General features: G+C 32.5%; 1 protein-coding gene across 2 annotated transcripts in view; it reads left to right on the forward strand.

The window, feature by feature from the left end:
- The window catches only part of LOC140159319 (GATA-binding factor 2-like), a 62,671-nt gene that overhangs the window by 5,905 nt on the left and 44,411 nt on the right, over positions 1-12,355 (forward strand). Inside the window, exon 1 of one of the 2 annotated variants that reach the window (XM_072182754.1) lies at positions 9,097-9,474. The exons of the other annotated variant lie outside the window; for it this stretch is intronic. The gene's annotated coding sequence lies outside the window, so the exon portion shown is untranslated. Of the gene's footprint in view, positions 1-9,096; positions 9,475-12,355 lie in introns of those variants that run through there. 2 annotated transcript variants of the gene reach the window in all.

The following is a 12,355-nucleotide window of genomic DNA, read 5'->3' on the forward strand; positions in this document are numbered from 1 at the left end:
TTTAAATGTACGCTGCGACATCAATATTGGGACCATTCCAACAAATGAGGTATCATAATGCGCAGAAATAAATTCTGCTTCGAATGGTTATGCATATCCCACATTTTGCATACGATCATTGGAATGATGGTCATTCATTAATGGGGATAATTACTTGTGAGGTGTCATAATGCGCAGAAATAAATTCTGCTTCGAATGGATATGGATATCCCACATCAGGTATTATATACAATTAATCGTTTCAGAATAATGAGCATTCATTCACACATACTCGCTATATAACAGCATGCGTGATTGGTCGATAGGCGGGCATAAACAACGTTTATGCCCGGCGTTCCGGTCATAAACAAGCCGCGCGAGAACTGATGGACGCTCGCGAGTAGGATATTACGCGTCTATGTTCGCGAGCTATTTACGCAAAGCGCGAGTGATGTACGCAATGTTCGCGCGCGTCCAAGCAAGATGGACTGAGCAAGAAAACGTTTTCTTACAATTAGCGATGGAGAAACTGTTAAAAATGATAAGGAACTGGTAGTTTTAGTTTAAAATGATGGTATTTTTAGTTTTGGAGGGAAATAACAGCAAGCAGAATGTTGCGTATGTATGAACGGGGTTCATTCATATATTTTCATGACTAAACGCTGTTTATGCCCTCGGGCTAAAGCCCTCGGGCATAAACAATCGTTTAGTCATGAAAATATATGAATGAACCCCTAATTTAAGGGGGTAATTACTTTTTGGTAGATGTTTATTTGTTAAACTGTCTTTTAAACGTATCCTTTCAGATAATTACTCCTAGTTCAATCAAACATTTCAAAGGTGATTTCAACCAACAGTCTAAGCTTGAATCAAACATGTTAAACAGATAGACAAACATTGGAAAAAGATAACAGTAACAGTTTTCATATAGATGGTAGGGCGGAAGAAATTATCATCTTACATGTCTTAAGTACTCAATGTACATGATGTATATAGAATAAAATATGAAATTCTTTCTCTGAAATAAAGGTTCTAAAAGGCCTTAAAGAACCATGTTGTCCTCTATGTGGAACTCACAAGATATAGGTTCTTAAAGTGTTATTTAACGCTTTGCAGAACGGCCTTTACAGGTCCTTTTTGGTTCCTTACAGAAACGTTGAAAATTCCATAATTTTAGAGGATACAATTTTAGAACTCCTTTTCTGGGAGTATACAATTCGTTTTACTCAGATCACTATCCTTTTTGTTAAGCCAGTAAATAAAGCATTATTGACACACCTGAAGGCCAAAGTTAAATTTCATCATATTCTTAACAAAGCCATATTTATTTATTCATTATCATTTTAGTCTTAACCATGTGTTAACTTCAAATTTATGAAGCTTCAATGAGCGAGTACTTCATCAACTCCAATCAACTTGTACTTTCATTACGTCTTAGGCTGAGAAGTATTAAACATGATACAATTTAGAGAGAGGAAATCAAAGCAACTCATTAAACATAACTTATTGAACTTATCGGCTTTGATATCTACCCTCGGAGCATTCGCAAATCATTTATTTGACTTTCAAAGAGTATTACTTCACACTTGTGGCTGCACTTTTTTTCTCTGTTTTGTCTTTGTTTAAACTATCAGCATTGGTGTATTTCTAATGAATTCTGTCTTCATAACGCGGTAGTTGCTCACAACACAGTCGGCGGCGAATGATAACTAATTGCCACTTTGCAGATGTTTTATTTCATTTGATACAATGTTATCTGATCTAGGCTGTGATTGGTTCTGACGTTTGAACAAATAGTATATGTTGCGATATACGATCTATAAAGCTGGTCATCAATGATTATTGAGATATATGCTATTCTACTACTGGTTAAGATGTTTGCTTGTATAAATCAACATATTATTTTATTATTTTATCACTAATTATTACTCAAAGAATAGTAAAGTTGTTGTAAATTTTATCAGAAATGGTAACACCAAACATCATTTATACAGTCCAATGATGGAAACATATTTATTTTGCGTTTAACACTCTGTTTTTAAATTTTTTTGTCAACAACGATTTTGTTCGCTCCTTTTTTCGTTTATTAAACAAATTGGATGTATTCAAACTTATATGTATCTGTCTCCCCCATCTATAATCAAGAATCAAATAGTGTTTATACTTATAATAGATTATTAGATATTCAACAAAATTGTTGTCAATCGAAAATTACACAATATCCCCAAATCTCCTCAATTTCGCACTAACCATTCACATTAATAATCTAATGAAAGTTTCCCATAGTACTCCTGGCGTGGGAAACTTGGATTTCTCATATTAAGGACTGAAACTTGTGCTCTTTGCTCGCAATAACTTCATGATGTAATTGTGTGATAACTTGTTGCTTGGACGTTACATTTGTTTATAAAACTATTAAATAGTTGATCTTTATCATCATTTATGTACTCTTCTTATGCAAAATCTCTACATCTGCATCTCAATTATTGATTGGTAAATCAAAGATGGGTTTGCAACAGACATAAGACAGAACGCTGCTCAAGGTCACAGGTGTGTTCCAAGTTACATGTCCATTATTCACCTCAAGTGATGTTTCCCAATCGGTATTTTTGACGTTCATTATTTTGCCTTAGTTTCTTTCATTTTTAACAAGAATGGTACAAGATGCTACTGATACTTTATGTTCCAATTGATTATATCGATAGGTTATCAACACCCACTCTGGTGTTCATGATTGTTTGAGCAATTTTTCCTTAACAATGCTCAAAGTAAAAATAGTGTCAACAATATGTATATGGCAAAGTTCGTAGTAAATGATGTGATATATAACAACTGATAGAAATGTTCTTTGCGCAAGCATTTCGAATTTCATTTACGTTAATGTAGTGTACCTCAAACTCATTTTATGTTATGACGAGTTCATAAACGATTCGAACATATCCTATTACGGGAAAACGTGGTATAGTTACGTCGGGTTCACACGTAACTTTACGGTGATATACTTACTGTAGGATGTGTTAAAAGATTACCCACTATACATGTCTTTAAACGATTTATATTTTTTTACAAATCATATCAATGTGACAAATACTTACAATGCTCACAGTCAGTTTAGTCAAGTTTATATGATCTTTATGAAATGGCGGGTTACAAAAGTATTTGTGTAGATCCCTCTATATGTATATATTTACAACTTAAAAGGCTTGATATCTTACAAATATGACAAAAGAAAATAATTAGCAATTTCGTAGTCCACTAAATCCGACATCTGCATGTTGGTATGCTACAATTAAAAAAAAACCAGTTTAGTTTTTACAGCGCTAGAAAAGCGGAATATTTTACATGGGTGAACACCAACTTCGATGTTCATGACACACTCCAGTGTGTTTTTCTGACATGAGATCACATTTATTTATTTATTTATTTATTTATTTATTTATTTATTTATTTATTTATTTATTTATTTATTTATTTATTTATTTATTTATTTATTTATTGATTTATTGATTGATTTGTTTATTTATTTATTTATTTATTTATTTATTTATTTATTTATTTATTTATTTATTTATTTATTTATTTATTTATTTATTTATTGTATTATCCAAAAGGCAGAGTTGTATTTACATTCCAGTTACTGTCAGTTTCATGCCAGCAGTTTGCTAGCAATCATCGGACTGGTGTCAAAAACATAATCAAGTCCACACATAATAACAAGGAGAACAAATATTTATTTATTTATTTATTTATTTATTTATTTATTTATTTATTTATTTATTTATTTATTTATTTATTTATTTATTTATTTATTTATTTATTTAATTATTTATTTATTTATTTATTTATATATTTTTAAATTTATTTAAAATTGGTATTTATTTATTTACTTGGAGAAAGATGACTATCTTCATGCAGAGTGCTCAGTGCATTAAAGCAGATCTAGTAATACGTGTAGAACTTGTGGTACGAAAGTTGTAACTTGGAGTTCCACCCTAATGCAATCATCAGACAACTAAGCCTGAACTGAGTTGTCTGATGAATGATGATCACATTAGCGTGAAACTCAGAGTTACAACTTTCGTTCCACAGGTTTGACTCGTATTTATTTATTTATTTATTTATTTATTTATTTATTTATTTATTTATTTATTTATTCATTCATTCATTCATTCATTCATTCATTCATTCATTCATTCATTTATTTATTTATTTATTTATTTATTTATTTATTTATTTATTTGTGTCTCCTCTCAGTAGTGCTAACATTAACAAAAATGTTGTAAAGATGGTATTTTGTAGCTAAGACATGTACGATGTGCTTAGAGTTGTTCTTACGTAATATACAGTTTTGGCTAATCACGAGTGTCTCCTCGGTTTGGCAGGAGTTGTTCATTTTGAATGATATTCAAATAATATATTTAAAATGATGCTGAAATTCTGCTCCGAAACAGGTGGTACAGTTGTTTTCCATACGGGTGTTTTTGTATTTGAGATATGTTTATCTGTTTATTAAGAAAGAGGACCATCATTATTCTATGATATAATGAGCTCAAAATAAAACTAACAATACTATAATGATGCAAATGTGTATTAATTGGCGAGTAATACAGCCACCCGTGTTCGTTCTTATCCCTGTTAACAAGAAGTTGAAATAACGTGTACTTTACCTGTTTATGGACCCCTTATTAATTTAACATGTTCGTGGTTAACATTGTCTTATTGTGGCCAATTATTCAATCTGAATTTGACGGTTATTCCCTCTGACTAAAGCTACAAGTATAATACAAGTGAGCATAAGACAGCTGGGATGAACTTTTAACATTACATAATGGTAATGAATTGGATTTTTAACACCTATATTTAAAAGCCGTACGGCTTGTTTTCATTACAATTATTCACTAGAACAGTACGAATGCCACTAAAAACTGTATAAATTGATTGATAAATCAAAGATGGGTTTGTAGCAAAATAACACAGAACGCTGCTCAAGGTCACAGGTGTATTCCAAGTTACATATCTATTGCTTTCCTACACTGATGTTTCCCAATTGATATTTTTGATGTTTTTGCATTTCTGATTTCTAGTTTGTTTCATTTTTAACTAGAATGGTATACAAAATGCTAGTGATGCTATATGTGCAGTGCAATTGATTATATCGACAGGTGATTAACACCCACTCTGGTGTTCATTCTTTAAGAAAAGTTTCTCAAAGTAAAAATAGTGACAACAATATGTATATATGGTATAAAGGACATTAGTTCGTAGTACAATGATGTGATCAAGATGCTACATTGATATGTAGAAATGTTCTTTGCGCAAGCATTGCGAATTCCATTTACCTAAATGTATTGTACCTAAAACTCATTGTATGTTACGACGAGTTAATAACGATTCCAATTACGGAAAACTCTGGTATAGTTACGTCGGGTTCAAACTACACGTAACTTTACGGTGATATACTTACGGTAGGGCGTATTAAAAGATTGTCTACTATTAATACATGTCGTTTTATACAAACGATTATATTTTTACAAATCATTTCAATGTGACAAATGCTTACCATGCTCACAGCCACTTAAGTCAAGTTTCTGGTTTTAATGAAAGGGTGGGTTACCAAGGCATTTGTGTAGGGCCTCCTATATATGTGTGTGTTAACAACTCCCAAAGCTTGGTATCTTACAATTATGACAAAAGAAAATAATTAGTGATTTCGTAGTCAATCGGACATCTGCACACAATTTAAAGAACAAATTAGTTTTCACAACGCTAGAAAAGCGTAATATTTTACGCGGTTGAATACCAATCAGATGTATATAATAATTCTCCAGTGTGTTTTTCGGACATGAAATAGCATTTATTTATTTATTAATTAATTAATTAATTAATTAATTAATTAATTAATTAATTAATTAATTAATTAATTAATTAATTTATTTATTTATTAATTTATTTATCTATTAATTAATTAATTAATTAATTAATTAATTAATTAATTTATTTATTTATTTATTTATTTATTTATTTATTTATTTATTTATTTATTTATTTATTTATTTATTTTTATTGCTGTCTTCTCTGAGTAGTTCTAACATTAACAACATAATGTGCTACTAAAATGTTGTAAAGATGCAATTTTGAAGCTAAGACATGTACGATGTGCTTAGAGTTGTTCTTACGTAATACCTGTACAGTTTTGAACATTCACGTGTGTCTCCTCGATTTGTCAGGAGTTGTTCATTTTAAATGATATTCTAATAATACAGTTTTGGACACTGTCTCCTCGGTTTGTCAGGAGTTGTTCATTTGAAATGATATTCTAATAATACAGTTTTGGACACTGTCTCCTCGGTTTGTCAGGAGTTGTTCATTTGAAATGATATTCTAATAATACAGTTTTGGACACTGTCTCCTCGGTTTGTCAGGAGTTGTTCATTTGAAATGATATTCTAATAATACAGTTTTGGACACTGTCTCCTCGATTTGTCAGGAGTTGTTCATTTGAAATGATATTCTAATAATACAGTTTTGGACACTGTCTCCTCGGTTTGTCAGGAGTTGTTCATTTGAAATGATATTCTAATGATATAGTTTTGGACACTCACGAGTGTCTCCTCGATTTGTCAGGAGTTGTTCATTTTAAATGATATTCTAATAATACAGTTTTGGACACTGTCTCCTCGGTTTGTCAGGAGTTGTTCATTTGAAATGATATTCTAATAATACAGTTTTGGACACTGTCTCCTCGGTTTGTCAGGAGTTGTTCATTTGAAATGATATTCTAATGATATAGTTTTGAACACTCACGAGTGTCTCCTCGGTTTGTCAGGAGTTGTTCATTTGAAATGATATTCTAATAATACAGTTTTGGACACTGTCTCCTCGGTTTGTCAGGAGTTGTTCATTTGAAATGATATTCTAATAATACAGTTTTGGACACTGTCTCCTCGGTTTGTCAGGAATTGTTCATTTGAAATGATATTCTAATAATACAGTTTTGGACACTGTCTCCTCGATTTGTCAGGAGTTGTTCATTTTAAATGATATTCTAATAATATATTTCAATGATGCTAGCATTCTGATCTGAGATTGGCATTGTTTTCCATCCGGTGTTTTTCTGAGATATGTTTCTTAAGAAAGAGACCATCATGCATTATTATTCTGTGATATAATGAGTTGAAAATAAATGTGTGTTAATTGAGGAATAATACAGCCACCAAAGTGTTCGTCCTTATCCATGTTATCCAGAATTGTTTCTCAAAGTTTAAATAACTTGTACTTTACCTGTTTGTGGACCCCTTATTAATTTAACATGTTCGTGGTTAACGTTGTCTTATTGTGGCCAATTATGCAGTCTAAATTTGACGGTAATTCCCTCTGACTAAAGGTACTATAATACACGTGAACATAAGACATTGTGGTTGAACTTTAACATTACATAATGGTAATAAATTGGATTTTGAACACCTATATTTAAAATCCGTACGGATTGTTTTCTTTCCATTTCACTAGAACAGTACAAATGCCACTAAAAGTGTGTATCATTTTTTTCAGTGACAACAAACAAGTTTATGAATAATCTTTTGAACAAGTATATTACCCTAATTATGCACAGTTTCCGACAGCACAAGGGTTTGCCGACAATAAAACCAATCTATTCCAACAAAAGTGTAAAAATGAAGTTGTTGAATAAAGGTGTTGTTCAAAGGCTGCGCAATAAATCGCTATTGAATAAACCCTCGGCAACGTCATACTCATTTTGGTCGTGCTCCACGAACCATGACCCCCTTAACTCTTCCCTAAATATGACAATCGTTAGCACGGGCAGACGATTCCTTTTGCGCGGTGCCTAAAGAGAGCAGATAAAAGCTTACCGCCTCATTTTTAGAACTAAAGCAATAAATATCGTGTTCATATTTGTTTTGCTTCATGGTAAATTAATAAAACATACTAGACAGTAATGTTTATTATTCTTTGACTACATAATGTTCAGAATTATTTTAGATACACGTACGAATGAAAGGTTAAATTTAAAATAGAAAAAATTTGCTACTTGTACAGGGTTCACGTCACAAATATAAAGGCACACCATATCCAATATTCTATTGTCTTAATACGTTTGGTTATCGTCTAACGCATATTGCAAAATATATTAACCCCAGTGCTTTACTAATGTAAATGATTTTATAACTTACCCTGCTGAATAACATGAAGGCAGGCAATTGAAGGTTAGTGGTTAAAGAGCGGTTCATTTGAAACCCGAATTAGGTCAGTTAAGCTTCTTAACGAGTTGAATTTACATGTATAGAGCCCTTAGACTTATTCCCTTCAAGCTAAATTATAGTACGTGTAAGCAACAACTCTTTAGCACTTCTATATTTGCACTGGTGGTTTCTGTCCCTTTCTTTTGCACTTCAGTTTATGAGTTTGATTAAAAATTAAGCTTTAGATATGATATTATATTATTTAGCTACATCAAACATAACCCAATATAAGTACAACAAACATAAACCACAAAATCACACAATTTACCAAGTGTTGAATCATTTCAATACACAGATTGTCGTGCAGGCAAAAATCAGTTTTGGAAATGAAATTATGCCGATTCGCAAACGCCACATGCAAATGATTTTTCATTAGCACATGTACATATAAATATATTTATACTAGGCTAGTGCTAAGTTTTGCCACAGGATGGCGTATGCAATACGCATTGATGAACGCGCAATGCGTACCTATTGTTTACAAAATGCCCCATAATTCAAATCTAAACAAAGTGGGATCATCAAATAAAACGATCGCAAAGAAATATTATCACAGCGCTTGATCTACGCAAGCGACCAATCAACGTACTGCTTGAAGTGACGATTTAAAGTTCAGTGTCATTTGAAGGCAGGGGCAAAATCTAGCGCCCTCTATGTTGAAGCGGTATATTTTCGGCCATACGAGTTGCATAGGCTAAGGCATGGGCCTTAGGGTCCAAACTGGCATCACAAGCGCCGCCTGTGACTTTCGCGTCCCCCGGTATAAAACTCAACGAAAAGCAATTACTTCCGCTTCAAGGACCTTCTTCAGTTGTTTAATTTTCTGTACATAAATAGGGTCTTCTCACAAAATATGTGCGCGAGCCTTTGCTCAATAGAGCACAACCAAACCCTCGCAGGCACGAGGCTTAGGTCTAGCCGCTAAACCCTGTTGGCTGTTCATTGACAAGCAAAAAGATTGGAGGTGAACAATGTGCAGAAGAGATTTGTCCTGGCTCCAATGAAGTAGGCTTGCCTTTCACGTATATACTATTAGGAAAAGTCATTTCCAGATTTACATTTGTATTATTGGATTAGTACTGTGACTTGCTTGCTAAAAGTGTACCCATGACTGTGGATTGAATTGGAGAATATACCACACGGATTGGTTTTCGCTTCTCATGCGAAGCGATATCGACACGCTCAGCCTAACACTTCCGTAGGAGACGCAACACCTTTGCCGCTGTCGTGGCAGGTAAGTTTAGCGTAATTTTCTCGCTGATAGTGGAAATACCTCCGCTATTAAATCACATCACGTATCTCTACCTGTCAATACGAGACATCTATGTATTGTTATCAGCAATGTGCATTATACTTCAGGCAATAGTGTGGTATTCAGAAAATACTAGCACTCTCTTAAACTTGTAATCCCAATATCTACACTTTACCAACAGTGGGTCGTTGGATGAACAACCTGATAATGAGCTTTATCAAAATTCTTTGCAGAAAGCATCAAAGTTACTTTGACTTAGGATAAATTGCTTTTATGGTCTGGACCCAATATACCAATACAAACGAAAGATTGCTGATTTTTTGGCTAACTACGGAATAAGGCGCGGAGATGGCAAGATCATAATGATAAAAACGCCGGGTATGTTAAGAGACTCGCAACAGACTTACCATACTTAACCGAGTACAAAGTTTGAGTAAGGTAATGTAATGTTAGCGAAACGTGATCCTGGCTACGAATACACTTGATTAATCAGTGATGATCTTATTTGAGAAGGAAAACACAATATCAGTCATTAGATGATCAATCAACACTATATTATGATAGAGCTTACGAAGCAGAAAAATGTCTTGAATACAAAATGTATGTCCAGCACAGCTCTATTTTTCCTATTGCCAAAACGGAATAGTAGATATTATCTTAATCATAACTACTTGTCAATGTCTTCAATTGAAATGAACGATCAGACCTATTACAGGTATCAATAGTTATCTTATTTTAGAAGCTTTCTTCTTTTACAGACAATTTAGATATAATAATCAGTGAATTAGTAAATATATGTGAATGAACTGATAACACGACTTAGTTTATAATCTTTCACTGGTTGCTCACATGTACTTAACCAGTGTTAACGCTTATTGTTATCTTTTGTGTGAGTTTGATCGTCCATGTCGTCTTTTCAACTATTTTTTTGTGGCTTTCGTGTTATTTTTTACAACCTTTGATAACTCTTAAGGTCAAATTATATTGGTTGTGAATTTTTCTAAATCATTTATTAACCAAAGATGTTTTATTCAAAGAAAATGATTAATAAGAGAGCGCAGTGCACTTTTTAGACTTGTTTAACGCAATAACAGTTTTTCTCGTCTACTGAAGATAGCCGTTTTCAATATACGTTTTATGAAGGAGAACACATTCTAAATTGAATTTTAAATGATGACACAAATTGGATATGAGATCATTAGATAGGTAATTGATCTTGAGCCAAATTGCTTTGGGGTAAAACGATAAGACAATAATTCTAGCTGACCGTCTTCTTCAGTTGCCCTACAATGACAAATGACGCTACCTCTAAGCTCTTTATGCTTCAAATCTGAGCTGCATTCAAAAACTTTTATTTCGTTCATATTTTTTCTGAAAAAGATTAACATTACACTCTTATATACTTCATTCAAACTTGAGCTGTATTCGAACACTTTATTGTTAATATTTTTATTCAAAATGACCAATACTCTTTGGTATTTTATTTTGGGTTATATTCAAAAACTTGATATCAATCATAATCACCATGTACTTCATTCAAACGGGCTGTGTGCAAACTTTTTATGTTGATATTGTTTTTATTGCATTATGTATCTGTGAATCGAAAATATGAGCTCTTGTATAAATATTAAAACAAAAAATGATATTTACTAGTATATAATCAAGTTTGCGCCTTGCTCATTTAGTAAATTTGAAATTTGTGCCAACGTTGAGCTTTACATGTAGCACAAAATGAGCTACCAACAATGTGCTTGTTCGTGGGAACCTGATTTTGACATTCGTATGATTACATGCGTACGTACGTATGCTACGAAGCAATACTAATGATGATTATCTTCACGTCTTATCTGATTTTGATTTAGTGTCGTAGTTAATAGTGGAAAACAAATAAAAATACTATGCCCCTATTCTACGTACAGAGTATTTGAAACTCCCTCATTATGCTAAAAAGTTAATGAACTCACTTAAAACTCAATTGCGCATCATGCATGTAACAAAGACTCATTTGGCGCTTTTTATGAAATAGATATAGGCTTAAATCAGAACTTTTAAAATTCAGGACTCAGTTTTAAAATTATGTAAGATTTTCGTATTGATTTTAACACTTTCTTTTATCTGAAATTGACTTGATTGTTTTACCACGTTTTCTTGACTTCGTTTAACATTAGTAACATTAGTAATTGAGCACTCAGAAGTTACATGATAAGGACCAATTAATATTATCGTTCGTTCTTTCAGTTCCTTCAGAGGCTTTTATATAGTTTACGTTCTTAAAACGTTTAGTGTACAATCCAATGTTTCGGAAAACTGAAACAAAAATACACAAATAAATCATATAACTACCTACATACATAAATGAATTACCTGTATAAAATGATACCATTAAACACGTCATTCAAAGGGATCCTCTATTATTCTATATACTTATCTTTTAATTTTTTGTGGAAGGGCAATGGGAGCTTCGGTTGGTCCATGTTTTCAAATACTTTATCAACACAGCATTAAAATAATTATAATTGTAATGATGATATGATTGATAACAATTAAGCCATAATGATGATGAGGATGAAGATAGTAAACAAATTATGTGGAATGAAACAAACATAAGCTTATAGACCTGTGTCATCTTCACAAGATGTGGAATATGCTTCCACTGCTTTGGACTGGTCTCTTGTATCATCATGATCATTCTCCTCCTCTTCCTCCTCCTGCTCCTCCTCCTTCTTTTTCTTCTCCGTCTCATCATCGTTATCATCAACGCATAATCACCATTATCATCATCATCATCATCATCATCATCATCATCATCATCATCATCATCATCATCATCATCATCATCATCATCATCATCATCATCATCATC

Source organism: Amphiura filiformis, chromosome 8 (assembly GCF_039555335.1).
Source record: "Amphiura filiformis chromosome 8, Afil_fr2py, whole genome shotgun sequence".
NCBI classification, from domain to species: domain Eukaryota; kingdom Metazoa; phylum Echinodermata; class Ophiuroidea; order Amphilepidida; family Amphiuridae; genus Amphiura; species Amphiura filiformis.